General features: G+C 59.3%; 1 non-coding gene across 1 annotated transcript; it reads left to right on the forward strand.

The window, feature by feature from the left end:
- The first annotated feature begins 12,802 nt into the window (after positions 1-12,802).
- LOC131861115 (5S ribosomal RNA) lies at positions 12,803-12,921 on the forward strand. Its single transcript, XR_009360194.1, has one exon. It is a non-coding gene; the product is annotated as a 5S ribosomal RNA (ribosomal RNA).
- Positions 12,922-15,000: the final 2,079 nt, after the last annotated feature.

The raw sequence follows: 15,000 nt of genomic DNA on the forward strand, positions 1-15,000 counted from the left end.
ACCTCGACCCCGTAAACAAGCTTTTTTGCCTCGAAGAGTTTGTCGGAGACGAAGAAGCAACCTTCAGTGCAAACGTAGCACTCTTTTGTGCAACCGCCCAAACAACGCCCCCTCTACCCTCTGTCGAAACACTCGGCATTGCTGCTCCCTAAGGTGAGCTTCTCCTCATAGGCAATTCCGCTCTTATCCGGTCACGTTTGTGTGCCCGAATTTCGCAAGGCAACCTCCATGGGACATGGAAAAGACTCGAGAAGAGAGCTCGCTCACGGGAGAGAGAAGCCAAGGAGACCACGAGAGTGCTGAGAGTGGGACAGCGCTGAATAGGCGGGAGAAGCCTGCGCGTATAAACGGAGATATATATCCAATTGCAACGAAGGAACGTGCCAAAGATCGAGAACAATGGCAGAAATGCTAGTAACGTGCACTTCGGGACCAACGCATCACCGGAAGACAACCGCCAAACATCGAAAGAGTCGCGATGCTCCGCAACCTACGTGCAAAGCGGTCGCACACCGGGTAAGGGAGTGAGAGCCCCAAACATAGCTGGGCGAGGCGCTCACTCCGCTCTTTAATATCTCGTTAATACCGCCAAGGAAATGGCACAAGCACACACACACAAGCATCCTCGGAAGAGGACAGTTCGAGTGACAGGTCAAATCCAAGAGTTCCGAAGACTACCTCCAGGAACAATCGGGAACAAGACCGATTACAAGTCGTCGAGTCTGTTACTGGGCGAACACGAGATGCGCACAGGAAATCGATCAGCCCTCACAATGGCCCAAGGCCAGAGATCGGACTGCTACGATTTACCCCAACAATCATCGTGCCACTCTTCGCAGAGAGGTGATAGACGCCAACGAGCCCGCGCATAGCAATCGAGGTGTAAAAAGGGCGTTGAAGGCAGGAAGCCTGGACGAAAGAGGCTACGAGGTCACCTCGAAGCGGTCTAAGAATCGGGCGCACTTGGGGCGACTACCAGTGCCAACCCCTTATCCCGCGGTGCGTCCGACACACAGAAATTTCCAAGGCGGCCAAGGAGCCTCCCCGCATAGCAATCGGGGTGTGAGGTTACGGATGCAGCATTGATAGCAATCGAGGTGTGAGGCGAAGGATGCAGAAGTGAGAGCCGAGGGATGTAGCAGAGATAGCAATCGGGGTGTGTGATGCAGAAGAGATAGCAATCGAGGTGTGCGGTGGGAAGGGCCCAGCAGCCAGAATGCATGAAGCGACGGATGAAGCAGTGATGACAACCGGGCTGTGAGGAGAGGAGGGATGCAGCCAAGAAAGCAATCAGGGCTCGAGGCAAGGGATGCATCAAGGATAGCAATCATGTTGTGAGGCGAGATTCCAAAGGCTAAACGTGAGAGGCTGCAGGGTCGACTCAGAGAGGTCTATGCATGTGAGAGGCTGAAAGCAAGGTCGACTCGGAGCGGTCTATGCATCGGGCGCGCTTGGGGCGACTACCAGTGCCAACCCCTTATCCCGCGACGCGTCCGACAAAGAGAACGTTCCAAGGCGGCAGAGGAGGTTACCAGCCGAAGGATGCAGTAGCAATAACAGGTATAGTTCCGCGGCGGCCGAGAAGACTCACCGCATAGGAATCGGGATGCGAGGCGAGGGATGCGGCGGGAAGGCCCCGACGGCTAAACGGAAGAGGCTGCAGGGCCGCCTCGGAATGGTCCAAGCATCGGATGCGATTGGGACGACTACCAGTGCCAACCCCTTATCCCGCGATGCGTCCGATACACAGATAGTTCCAAGGCGGCCGAGGAGCCTCACCGCATATCAATCGGGGTGCGAGGCGAGGGATGGGGCGGGAAGGCCCCAACGGCTAGACGGAAGAGGCTTCAGGGCCACCTCGGAATGGTCCAAGCATCGGACGCGCTTGGGGCGACTGCCAGTGCCAACCCCTTATCCCGCGATGCGTCCGATACACAGATGGTTCCAAGGCGGCCGAGGAGCCTCACCGCATAGCAATCGGGGGTGCGAGGCGAGGGATGGGGCGGGAAGGCCCCAACGGCTAGACGGAAGAGGCTTCAGGGCCGCCTAGGAATGGTCCAAGCATCGGACACGCTTGGGGCGACTACCAGTGACAGCCCCCTATCCCGCGATGCGTCCGATACGAAGATGGTTCCAAGGCGGCCGAGGAGCCTCACCGCATAGCAATCGGGGTGCGAGGTGGGGGATGCGGCGAGATGGCCCCAACGGCTAGACGGAAGAGGCCACAGGGCCGCGTCGGAATAGTCCAAGCATCGGACGCGCTTGGGGCGACTACCAGTGACAACCCCTTATCCCGCGATGCGTCCGATACGAAGATAGTTCCAAGGCGGCCGAGGAGCCTCACCGCATAGCAATCGGGGTGCGAGGTGGGGGATGCGGCGAGATGGCCCCAACGGCTAGACGGAAGAGGCTGCAGGGCCGCCTCGGAATAGTCCAAGCATCGGACGCGCTTGGGGCCACTACCAGTGACAACCCCTTATCCCGCGATGCGTCCGATACGAAGATAGTTCCAAGGCGGCCGAAGAGCCTCACCGCATAGCAATCGGGGTGCGAGGTGGGGGATGCGGCGAGATGGCCCCAACGGCTAGACGGAAGAGGCCACAGGGCCGCCTCGGAATAGTCCAAGCATCGGACGCGCTTGGGGCGACTACCAGTGACAACCCCTTATCCCGCGATGCGTCCGATACGAAGATAGTTCCCAGGCGGCCGAGGAGCCTCACCGCATAGCAATCGGGGTGCGAGGCGAGGGATGCGGCGAGATGGCCCCAAAGGCTAGACGGAAGAGGCTGCAGGGCTGCCTCGGAATAGTCCAAGCATCGGACGCGCTTGGGGCGACTACCACTGCCAACCCCTTATCCCGCGATGCGTCCGATACACAGATAGTTCCGAGGCGGCCGAGGAGGTGGGGGATGCGGCGAGATGGCCCCAACGGCTAGACGGAAGAGGCTGCAGGGCCGCCTCGGAATAGTCCAAGCATCGGACGCGCTTGGGGCGACTACCAGTGACAACCCCTTATCCCGCGATGCGTCCGATACACAGATAGTTCCGAGGCGGCCAAGGAGCCTCACCGCATAGCAATCGTGGTGCGAGGTGGGGGATGCGGCGAGATGGCCCCAACGGCTAGACGGAAGAGGCTGCAGGGCCGCCTCGGAATGGTCCAAGCATCGGATGCGCTTGGGGCGACTACCACTGCCAACCCCTTATCCCGCGATGCGTCCGATACACAGATAGTTCCAAGGCGGCCGAGGAGCCTCACAGCATAGCAATCAGGGTGCGAGGCGAGGGATGCGGCGAGAAAGCCCCAACGGCTAGAGGGAAGAGGCTTCAGGTCCGCCTCGGAATGGTCCAAGCATCGGACGCGCTTGGGGCGACTACCAGTGACAACCCCTTATCCCGCGACGCGTCCGATACACAGATAGTTCCAAGGCGGCCGAGGAGCCTCACCGCATAGCAATCGGGGTGCGAGGCGAGGGATGCGGCGAGAAGGACCCAACGGCTACACGGAAGAGGCTTCGGGGCCGCCTCGGAATGGTCCAAGCATCGGACGCGCTTGGGGCGACTACCAGTGACAACCCCTTATCCCGCGACGCGTCCGATACACAGATAGTTCCAAGGCGGCCGAGGAGCCTCACCGCATAGCAATCGGGGTGCGAGGCGAGGGATGCGGCGAGAAGGACCCAACGGCTACACGGAAGAGGCTTCGGGGCCGCCTCGGAATGGTCCAAGCATCGGACGCGCTTGGGGCGACTACCAGTGACAACCCCTTATCCCGCGACGCGTCCGATACACAGATAGTTCCAAGGCGGCCAAGGAGCCTCACCGCATAGCAATCGGGGTGCGAGGCGAGGGATGCGGCGAGAAGGACCCAACGGCTAGACGGAAGAGGCTTCGGGTCCGCCTCGGAATGGTCCAAGCATCGGACGCGCTTGGGGCGACTACCAGTGACAACCCCTTATCCCGCGACGCGTCCGATACACAGATAGTTCCAAGGCGGCCGAGGAGCCTCACCACATAGCAATCGGGGTGCGAGGCGAGGGATGCGGCGAGAAGGACCCAACGGCTAGACGGAAGAGGCTTCGGGTCCGCCTCGGAATGGTCCAAGCATCGGACGCGCTTGGGGCGACTACCAGTGACAACCCCTTATCCCGCGACGCGTCCGATACACAGATAGTTCCAAGGCGGCCGAGGAGCCTCACCGCATAGCAATCGGGGTGCGAGGCGAGGGATGCGGCGAGAAGGACCCAACGGCTAGACGGAAGAGGCTTCGGGTCCGCCTCGGAATGGTCCAAGCATCGGACGCGCTTGGGGCGACTACCAGTGACAACCCCTTATCCCGCGACGCGTCCGATACACAGATAGTTCCGAGGCGGCCGAGGAGCCTCACCGCATAGCAATCGGGGTGCGAGGCGAAGGATGCGGCGAGAAGGACCCAACGGCTACACGGAAGAGGCTTCGGGTCCGCCTCGGAATGGTCCAAGCATCGGACGCGCTTGGGGCGACTACCAGTGACAACCCCTTATCCCGCGACGCGTCCGATACACAGATAGTTCCAAGGCGGCCGAGGAGCCTCACCGCATAGCAATCGGGGTGCGAGGCGAGGGATGCGGCGAGAAGGACCCAACGGCTAGACGGAAGAGGCTTCAGGGCCGCCTCGGAATGGTCCAAGCATCGAACGCGCTTGGGGCGACTACCAGTGACAACCCCTTATCCCGCGACGCGTCCGATACACAGATAGTTCCGAGGCGGCCGAGGAGCCTCACCGCATAGCAATCGGGGTGCGAGGCGAGGGATGCGGCGAGAAGGACCCAACGGCTAGACGGAAGAGGCTTCAGGGCCGCCTCGGAATGGTCCAAGCATCGGACGCGCTTGGGGCGACTACCAGTGACAACCCCTTATCCCGCGACGCGTCCGATACACAGATAGTTCCGAGGCGGCCGAGGAGCCTCACCGCATAGCAATCGGGGTGCGAGGCGAGGGATGCGGCGAGAAGGACCCAACGGCTAGACGGAAGAGGCTTCAGGGCCGCCTCGGAATGGTCCAAGCATCGGACGCGCTTGGGGCGACTACCAATGACAACCCCTTATCCCGCGACGCGTCCGATACACAGATAGTTCCGAGGCGGCCGAGGAGCCTCACCGCATAGCAATCGGGGTGCGGGGCGAGGGATGCGGCGAGAAGGACCCAACGGCTAGACGGAAGAGGCTTCAGGGCCGCCTCGGAATGGTCCAAGCATCGGACGCGCTTGGGGCGACTACCAGTGACAACCCCTTATCCCGCGACGCGTCCGATACACAGATAGTTCCGAGGCGGCCGAGGAGCCTCACCGCATAGCAATCGGGGTGCGAGGCGAGGGATGCGGCGAGAAGGACCCAACGGCTAAACAAAGAGGCTTCAGGGCCGCCTCGGAATGGTCCAAGCATCGGACGCGCTTGGGGCGACTACCGTTGCCAACCCCTTATCCCGCGATGCGTCTGATACACAGATAGTTCCGAGGCGGCCGAGGAGCCTCACCGCATAGCAATCGGGTTGCGAGGCAGATTATTGGGAAGGGAACCCCCTGGGATGCGGCTCAAGCAGTGCCCAAAGGGACTGGAATGCGGAATCACATCGAGAGACCCAAATGCTATACGAGGGCTCAAATCGAATTATCGATTTGGCCACGACATGGACGCATCGGAACGACTACCTTTGCCGAACCACTCGCAATTGCATCCATACCGAAACCAATAGACATTTCCGTTAGAGCCCTCGCATAGCATTCGGGAATCTCGCATGCCCCTCTAAATCGACCAATGCTGGCGCTCAATGAAAATCCGAGCGCTACCACCGTTCGAGCGCCAGCATTGGTCGAGTTAGAGGGGCACGGGGGAGAATGCTCCAGTCAACACCTCCCCTATATAAGTTATTTGTCCGATTCTCGCACAACCGTAGTCTGCCTCGTCGAATCAAACAACGGTCCCAGATTCCGACTTCCGTTCCGTAGAGACCCAAAAGCTAGATGGAGGCTCGCAAGAAAGAGAGTCGGCGCATAGCAATCGGGTTTCTCGAACGTTTAGGGACCGAGCTCACTTGCGGATAGGGCAAAATCCGCCAAGCAACCCAAAAGCTAGACGGGGGCTCGAATCGAATCGCCTAGGCGGCCACAACAACGACGTGTTGGATCGACTACCAGTGCCAAACCATTCAGCAAGACTAGTCTGTGTCGAGGCCGGATAGAGATTCTCAGAGAGCGCCCGCATAGCATTTAGGAGACCTGCCGCGTCCCTCACACTCGACAAATGGTGGTGCACGTTTATAAATCCGAGCGATCCCAACCCTTTCAAGCACCAACATCGGTCGAGATAGAGGGGCACGGAGGGGGCTGCGTGAGACAACACAGTCCCCTATATAAGTTATTTGTCCGATTCTCACACATCCGAAGAATGGTCATCAAATCGGACAACAGCCCAAACTTCCGACTTCCGTCCCAGAAAGCCCAAGAGCTATCTAAAACGTTCATGGCCGGAACTCGATCGCGGCTATACCAGTCCGCCAAGCAACCCAAAAGCTAGACTGGAGCTCTAGTCGAATCACCTCTGTGGCCATTGCAAGGACGTGTTGGAGCGACTACCATTGCCGAACCATTCCGCAGGTCGAGTCCATACCAAGGCCGCATAGAGATTCACGATGAGCTCCTGCATAGCAATCAGGAGACTTGCCGTGTCCATCACAATCGATAAATCCTGGTGCAAGATTTTTGCATCCGAGCGCTCCAACCAGTCGAGCACCAGCATCAATCGACATAAACGGGCACGGGGGGAGGATGCTCGAGAACACTACCTCCCCTATATAAGTTATTTGTCCGATTCTCAAGCAGCCGAAGTCTGGTCATCGAATCGGGTCAAAGACCACAACTTCCGACTTTACCCACAATGCAAGTCATCGAATCGAACATCGGCCCCCGAGTCGGACTCCATGCGTATGTCAGGTCATCGGACCCAAATTCCGCCTTCCTGCGCATGGCGGGCCATCAATATCAACTCGGTCATCGGACCCAAACTCCGCCTTTTTGCGTATGGCACGCCTTCAAATCGGTCATCGGACCCAAATTCCGCCTTCCTGTGCATGGCGGGCCATCAACATCAACTCGGTCATCGGACCCAAATTCCGCCTTTCTGCGCATGGCACGCCATCAACTCGGTCATCGGACCCAAATTCCGCCTTCCTGCGCATGGCAGGTCATCGGACACAAATTCAGACCTCGCCAATATGCCTACGTATCGAATCGGTCATCGGACCCAACTTCCGACTTCATCCATACTGTAGGGTCTTTGAGGTTGGCGCGGTGCGCTCAACCCAGGGAGTCGACCCATCGAAGCATACACCTCCCCTATATAAGCTATTTGTCCGATTCCCACACCTGTGTAGTTTGCACCTCTGACCAGGACATCGACCCCAACTTCCGAACTCGACTGCAACGACGGCACCAGCGCCTTGGTGCGCACCTTGCGACGCACAGTCCCAACATTCGCCTTCCTGCACATGGCAGGTCATCGGACCCAAATTCCGACCTCGCGAGTATGCCTACATATCGAATCGGTCATCGGACCCAACTTCCGACTTCATCCATACCGTAGGGTCTTTGAGGTTGGCGCGGTGCGCTCAACCCGGGGAGTCGACCCAACGAAGCATACACCTCCCCTATATAAGCTATTTGTCCGATTCCCACACCTGTGTAGTTTGCACCTCCGATCAAGACATCGACCCCAACTTCCGAACTCGCCTCCAACGACCGAACCAGCGCCTTGGTGCGCACCTTGCAACGCACAGTGCCAACATTCGCCTTCCTGCACGTGGCAGGTCATCGGACCCAAATTCCGACCTCGCGAGTATGCCTACATATCGAATCGGTCATCGGACCCAACTTCCGACTTCATCCATACCGTAGGGTCTTTGAGGTTGGCGCGGTGCGCTCAACCCGGGGAGTCGACCCAACGAAGCATACACCTCCCCTATATAAGCTATTTGTCCGATTCCCACACCTGTGTAGCTTGCACCTCCGATCAGGACATCGACCCCAACTTCCGAACTCGACTAAAAAGACCGCACCAGCGCCTTGGTGTGCACCTTGCAACGCACAGTGTCAACATTCGCCTTCCTGCACATGGCAGGTCATCGGACCCAAATTCCGACCTCATGAGCATACCTACTAATCGAATCGGTCATCGGACCCAACTTCCGACTTCATCCATACCGTAGGGTCTTTGAGGTTGGCGCGGTGCGCTCAACCTGGGGAGTCGACCCATCGAAGCATACACCTCCCCTATATAAGCTATTTGTCCGATTCCGACACCTGTGTAGTTTGCACCTCCGCTCAGGACATCGACCCCAACTTCCGAACTCGCCTGCAACGACCGAACCAGCGCCTTGGTGCGCACCAAAAGTGCGCACTTTTGGAGGGCACTTTTGTGCGCTCCAAAGGTGCGCACTTTTGGAGGGCACTTTTCTGCGCTCCAAAGGTGCGCACTTTTGGAGGGCACTTTTTGGAGGGCACTTTTCTGCGCTCCAAAGGTGCGCACTTTTGGAGGGCACTTTTTGGAGGGCACTTTTCTGCGCTCCAAAGGTGCGCACTTTTGGAGGGCACTTTTTGGAGGGCACTTTTCTGCGCTCCAAAGGTGCGCACTTTTGGAGGGCACTTTTTGGAGGGCACTTTTCTGCGCTCCAAAGGTGCGCACTTTTGGAGGGCACTTTTTGGAGGGCACTTTTCTGCGCTCCAAAGGTGCGCACTTTTGGAGGGCACTTTTTGGAGGGCACTTTTCTGCGCTCCAAAGGTGCGCACTTTTGGAGGGCACTTTTTGGAGGGCACTTTTCTGCGCTCCAAAGGTGCGCACTTTTGGAGGGCACTTTTTGGAGGGCACTTTTCTGCGCTCCAAAGGTGCGCACTTTTGGAGGGCACTTTTTGGAGGGCACTTTTCTGCGCTCCAAAGGTGCGCACTTTTGGAGGGCACTTTTTGGAGGGCACTTTTCTGCGCTCCAAAGGTGCGCACTTTTGGAGGGCACTTTTGTGCACTCCAAAGGTGCGCACTTTTGGAGGGCACTTTTCCTGTGCTCCAAAGGTGCACACCTAGGTGAGCACCTTCGACCACACCTTGTAGCACACCAAACTCTGACTTTCGACTTCATCCGCAATGCAGGGTCTTTGAGGTTGGCGCAATGCGCACAACCAGGGGAGTCGACCCATCAAACCCAACACCTCCCCTATATAAGCTATTTGTCTGATTCTCATACATGCGTAGCCTGCAGGAGCAATTAGGACATCGACCCCAACTTTCGGCTTCTAAACGAAAACAAGGTCTTTGAGGTTGGTGTAATGCGAACAACTAGGGGAGTCAACCCATCAAACCCAACACCTCCCCTATATAAGCTATTTGTCTGATTCTCATACATGTGTAGTCTACAGGAGCAATTAGGACATCGACCCCAACTTTTGACTTCTTAACGAAAACAAGGTCTTTGAGGTTGACGTAATGCGCACAACCAGGGGAGTCGACCCATCAAACCCAACACCTCCCCTATATAAGCTATTTGTCCGATTCTCATACATGTGTAGCCTGCAGGAGCCATTAGGACATTGACCCCAACTTTTGACTTCTTAACGAAAACAAGGTCTTTGAGGTTGGCGTAATGCGCACAACCAAGGGAGTTGACCCATCAAACCCAACACCTCCCCTATATAAGCTATTTGTCTGATTCTCATACATGTGTAGCCTGCAACAACGATTAGGACATCCACCCCAACTTCTGAATTCGTCTGCGTTGACCGCACCAAAGGTGCACGCCTTGGTGCTCACCAAAATCCGACTTCCGACTTCTTCTGCTATGCGGGGTCTTTGAGGTTGGCGCAGTGCGCACAACCAGGGGAGTCAACCCACCGAATGCAACACCTCCCCTATATAAGCTATTTGTCTGATTCTCATACATGCGTAGACTGCAGCAATGATTAGGACATCCACCCCAACTTTTGACTTCTTAAACAAGACAGGGTCTTTGAAGTTGGTGCAGTGCACACAACCAGGGGAGTCGACCCATCAAACGCAACACCTCCCCTATATAAAGCTATTTGTCCGATTCTCATACGTGTAGTCTGCAGCAGCGATTAGGACATCGACCCCAACTTCCGAATTCGTTTGCATTGACCGCACCAAAGGTGCACGCCTTGGTGTGCACCCTGGAGTGCACTTTGGTGCTCACCTCGGTGCACACTTTGGTGTGCACCTCGGTGTGCACCAAAGGTGCGCACCTTGGAGCGCACCAAAGGTGTACACTTTGGAGCGCACCACATAGGGTCTTTGAGAGGTTGGCGCAGTGCGCACACCAAGGTGGGTGTTGAGGTGCGTGCCGAGGTGGGTGGGTGCTAGGGTGCGCTCCATGGTGGGTGCCAGGGTGGGTGCGTGCTAGGGTGGATTCCAAAGAGGGTCATAGGGTGGGTGCCAAGGTGGGTTGGTGATATAGTGGGTTCAAAGGTGGGTACTAGGGTGGGTTCCAAGGTGGGTCACAAGTTGGGTGCCAGGATGCGTGGGTGTTAGGTTGGGTGCCAAGGTGGGCTCCTGCGTGGGTGGGTGCTAGGGTGGGTTTCAAGGTGGACGCGAGGGCGGGTGCCAAGGTGGGTAACAAGTTGGGTGTTAGGATGGGTGAGTGCTAGAGTGGGTGCCAAGGTGGGTGGGTGCTAAGGTGGATGCCAAGGTGGTTCACAGGGTGGGTGGGTTCTAGGGTGAGTTCCAAGGTGGGTCACAGGTTCAGTGCTAGGGTGGGTGTCAAGGCGGGTGTCGAGGTGCCTGGGTGCTAGGGTGTGGATGCCAATGTGGGTCATAGGGTGGGTACTAGGGTGGGCTGCAATGTGGGTGCCAAGGTGGGTAACATGCTCGGTGGGTTCTAAATTGGGTGCCAGGGTGGGTGTGCACCCACCTTGCCCGAGGTGGGTGCCAAGGTGCCAGTGTGGGTGGGTGCTAAGGTGGATGCCAAGGTGGGTGAGAAGGTGGGTGATAGGTTGAGTGGTAGGATGGGTGGGTGCCAAGATGGGTCACAGGGTGGGTGCAAGGGTGGGTAGGTGCTAGGGTTGGTGTCAGGGTGGGTGGGTGCTAGGTTGGGTTCCAAGGTGGGTGCGAGGGTGAGTGTCAAGGTGGGTCACAGGTTAGGTGCTAGGATGGGTGAGTGCTAGGGTGCAAAGGTGCCAGGGTGGGTGCTAGGATGGGTCGATGCTAGGGTGAGTGGCAAGGTGGGTCCACAAGTGTCAAGGTGGGTGCCGAGGTGGGTGCCAAGTCGGCGACTGCTATGGTGGATGCCAAGGTGGGTCACGGGGTGGGTGCCAAGTTGCTAGGTTGGGTTCCAAGGTGGGTGCCAACGTGGGTGCTAGGGTGCGTGGGTTAAAGGGTGTGTCACAACGTGGGTGCCAGGATGGGTGCGCACCCACACTGGCCAAGACGGGTGCGGGTGCAAGGTTGGGTTCCAAGCCCGGTCACAGGCTGGGTGCTAGGATGGGTGGGTGCCAAGGTGGGCACCAGGGTGGGTGCACCCACCCTGGCCAAGGTGGGTCACGGGGTGGGTCCTAGGGTGGGTAACGGGGTGGGTACTAAGGTGCGTGCCAAGGTGGGTCATAGGGTGGGTGCCAAGGTGGGCACCAGGGTGGGTGTGCACCAACCCTAGCCAGGGTAGGTCACGGGGTGGTTGTCGGGGTGGGCGTCAAGGAGCCAAGGTGGGTGGCAAGTAGCCAAGTTGCGTGCCAAGGTGGGTGTCGGGGTGGGTGCCAAGGATCCAAGGTGGGTGCCAAGGAACCAAGGTGGGTGTCTGGGTGGGTGCCGAGGTGGGAGCCAGGGTGGGTCCCAAGGTGAGTGCAAAGGTGGGTGCCAGGGTCAAGGTGAGTGCCAATGTGGGTTCCAAGGTGCCAGGGTCAGGGTGAGTGCCAATGTGGGTTCAAAGGTGCTAAGTTGGGTGCGAGGTTGGGTGCGAGGGTGGGTGGGTGCCAAGGTGTGCTAGGTGGAAGCCCGGGTGGGTCGGCATCCCATGGGTGTCGAGTTGGGTGCCTGATGGGTGCTTCTTGTCAAGTTTTAGTCGTCGGGACTCATTTCGAGCCTTAGAGGTCGTTTCTTGTCCGGTTGCCCTGTCTTCGACCTGGGAACCCAATTTTGGTCCTCGGGTCCCATTTTTTTTTGTCTCGCATCCCACTTTTGGCCTGTGGCCTTTTCGGGGTCGATTCTCGTTTTGGGCATCAGAGCATGTTTCTTCTCCTAAAACCCAATATTTGTTTATTAAGTCTCGGAACACATTTTTGTTCTCGTGGACCCATCATGGGTCTTGGAACGCATTTGTGGTCCTTGGGTCCCATTTTGCATCCCGAAACTTGTGTTTTGGTGCTTGATCCCTATTTTGGGTGCCCACCTTGCACCAAGTGCGCACCCGGGGCAAACCGAGCGCCTTGGTGCACCGGGGCAAGATCGAGCGTGCACCCGAGGCGCCCCGAACATGCACCAAGGTGCACTCGGCCCACATGTGAGCGCAGGTCGTTGCGCCCGAGGTGGTGTGTGGGCACCGCGTTGCAGACGGGACACTGCACGCACACGACGCCCCCTCCAGGTGCACGCACGTAGGCCGGGCCGGGTGCACACCCGACGCCCTAGCAAGGTGCGCGCACCCGGGCAGGGCTCACACTTGGCGAACGGGGCGCACTTCGCGAGGGAGGGTGTGCACCTCGACGGGGGTGGGTGGCCGGGGTGGATTCGCACGTGGGTCGCGGTTTGCTAAGTACACACTGCGACAAGCTCATAACGGGTGCGATCATACCAGCATTAGTGCACCGGATCCCATCAGAACTCCGCAGTTAAGCGCGCTTGGGCCGGAGTAGTACTGGGATGGGTGACCTCCCGGGAAGTCCCGGTGTTGCACCCTTTTTTAGTTTTTCGCCGGGCGTCGCAATGCTATTTGAATAAACCTTTTGCCCGTTTGCGTTCTCGTCGGGGCCGGGCCGGGCCGGGGTGCGCTGCCCGCACTACCGCGCGCGCGGGGGCGACACCGAGCGCGCACCCGAGGCACCCCGAGCACACAGGCCACGGTGCAACCCGGGCGTTGTGCGCGCACCCCGGTGCGCCCGAGGTGCTGCGCGCGCACCCAGGTGAAATCGGTGTGCACCTCGGCCAGTGCGCGCTCGGTCGAGTCGCGCACGTTGGCCAAGGTGCACGGTGATGTTTCTTACTCTAAGGTTCCGCACCAGACGCCCGGGACAGGTGAGCGAAGCTGGGCGGGGCCGGGTGCGCGGCCGGGGCAGGTGCACGCAGCTGGAGAGAGCTTTGGAGCACACTTCGGAGCGCACCAATGATGCGCTCCATTCAAAAGTTTCCTGAAAAGGCAAAAAAAGTTGAGATTATAGAATTTCCCACTTGAGAGATTGTAAAAAAAAAAAATTTAAAATGAAGGAAACGCGGGTGCCAAGGTGTGCGCAGCCCAGCCAAGGTGTGCGCACCAAGGCGCCCACCCTGGCGAAGGTGCACGCAAGGTGCGCACCCGAGGCAAACCGGACAATTAACCCAACTTTCGACTTCGCGCGCACCTTGGAGCGCACTTCGGAGCGCTCCTTGGTGCGCACCAATCTTGGGCACCTCGGAGTGCACCATGGCGCCCACCAAGGTGCGCACCCGGGGCAAACCGAGCTCCGACTTCGTGCGCACCTTGGAGCGCACGAAAGGTGCGCACCATGGCGCCCACCAAGGTGCGCAGCCCAGCCAAGGCGTGCGCATCAAGGTGCGCACCCTGGCGAAGGTGCGCACCCGGGGCAAACCGAGCTCCGACTTCGTGCGCACCTTGGAGCGCACAAAAGGTGCGCAACCCAGCCAAGGTGTGCGCACCCCGGTCAAACCGAGCTCCGAATCGTGCGCACCAGAGGTGCACGCCATCGTGCGCACCTTGGAGCACACTTCGGAGCCCTCCTTGGTGCGCGCCGATGTTGCGCACCTCGGAGCGCACCCGGGGAAAACAATGCAATTAACCCGACTTTCGACTTCGTGGGCACCTCGGAGCGCTCTCGGGTTCGCACCTCGGAGCACACCGAGGTGCGCACCTTTGATGCGCTGCCTTCACCAATTTCCAGAAAAGGCAAGAAAACATTGAGAAGGTGTGCGCACCGAGGTGCCCACCCTGGCGAAGGTGCACGCGAGGTGCGCACCCGGGGCAAACCGGGCTCCGACTTCGTGCACGCCGCACCTTGGAGCACACTTCGGAGCGCTCCTTGGTGCGCACCAGGGCGCGCAACCCAGCCGAGGTGCCCACCCCGGCGAAGGTGCACGCGAGGTGCGCACCCGGGGCAAACCGGGCTCCGACTTCGTGCACGCCATGGTGCCCACCGCGGCGAAGGTGCACGCGAGGTGCGCACCCGGGGCAAACCGGGCTCCGACTTCGTGCACGCCGCACCTTGGAGCACACTTCGGAGCGCTCCTTGGTGCGCACCATGGTGCCCACCAGGGCGCGCAACCCCGCCGAAGGTGCACGCGAGGTGCGCACCCGGGGCAAACCGGGCTCCGACTTCGTGCACGCCGCACCTTGGAGCACACTTCGGAGCGCTCCTTGGTGCGCACCATGGTGCCCACCAGGGCGCGCAACCCCGCCGAAGGTGCACGCGAGGTGCGCACCCGGGGCAAACCGGGCTCCGACTTCGTGCACGCCATGGTGCGCACCGCGGCGAAGGTGCGCACCCGGGGCAAACCGGGCTCCGACTTCGTGCACGCCGCACCTTGGAGCACACTTCGGAGCGCTCCTTGGTGCGCACCAGGGCGCGCAACCCAGCCGAGGTGCCCACCCCGGCGAAGGTGCACGCGAGGTGCGTACCCGGGGCAAACCGGGCTCCGACTTCGTGCACGCCGCACCTTGGAGCACACTTCGGAGCGCTCCTTGGTGCGCACCATGGTGCCCACCAGGCCGCGCAACCCAGCCAAGGTGTGCGCACCAAGGTGCACGCGAGGTGCGCACCCGGGGCAA

Source organism: Cryptomeria japonica, unplaced genomic scaffold, assembly GCF_030272615.1.
Source record: "Cryptomeria japonica unplaced genomic scaffold, Sugi_1.0 HiC_scaffold_24, whole genome shotgun sequence".
Classification (NCBI taxonomy): domain Eukaryota; kingdom Viridiplantae; phylum Streptophyta; class Pinopsida; order Cupressales; family Cupressaceae; genus Cryptomeria; species Cryptomeria japonica.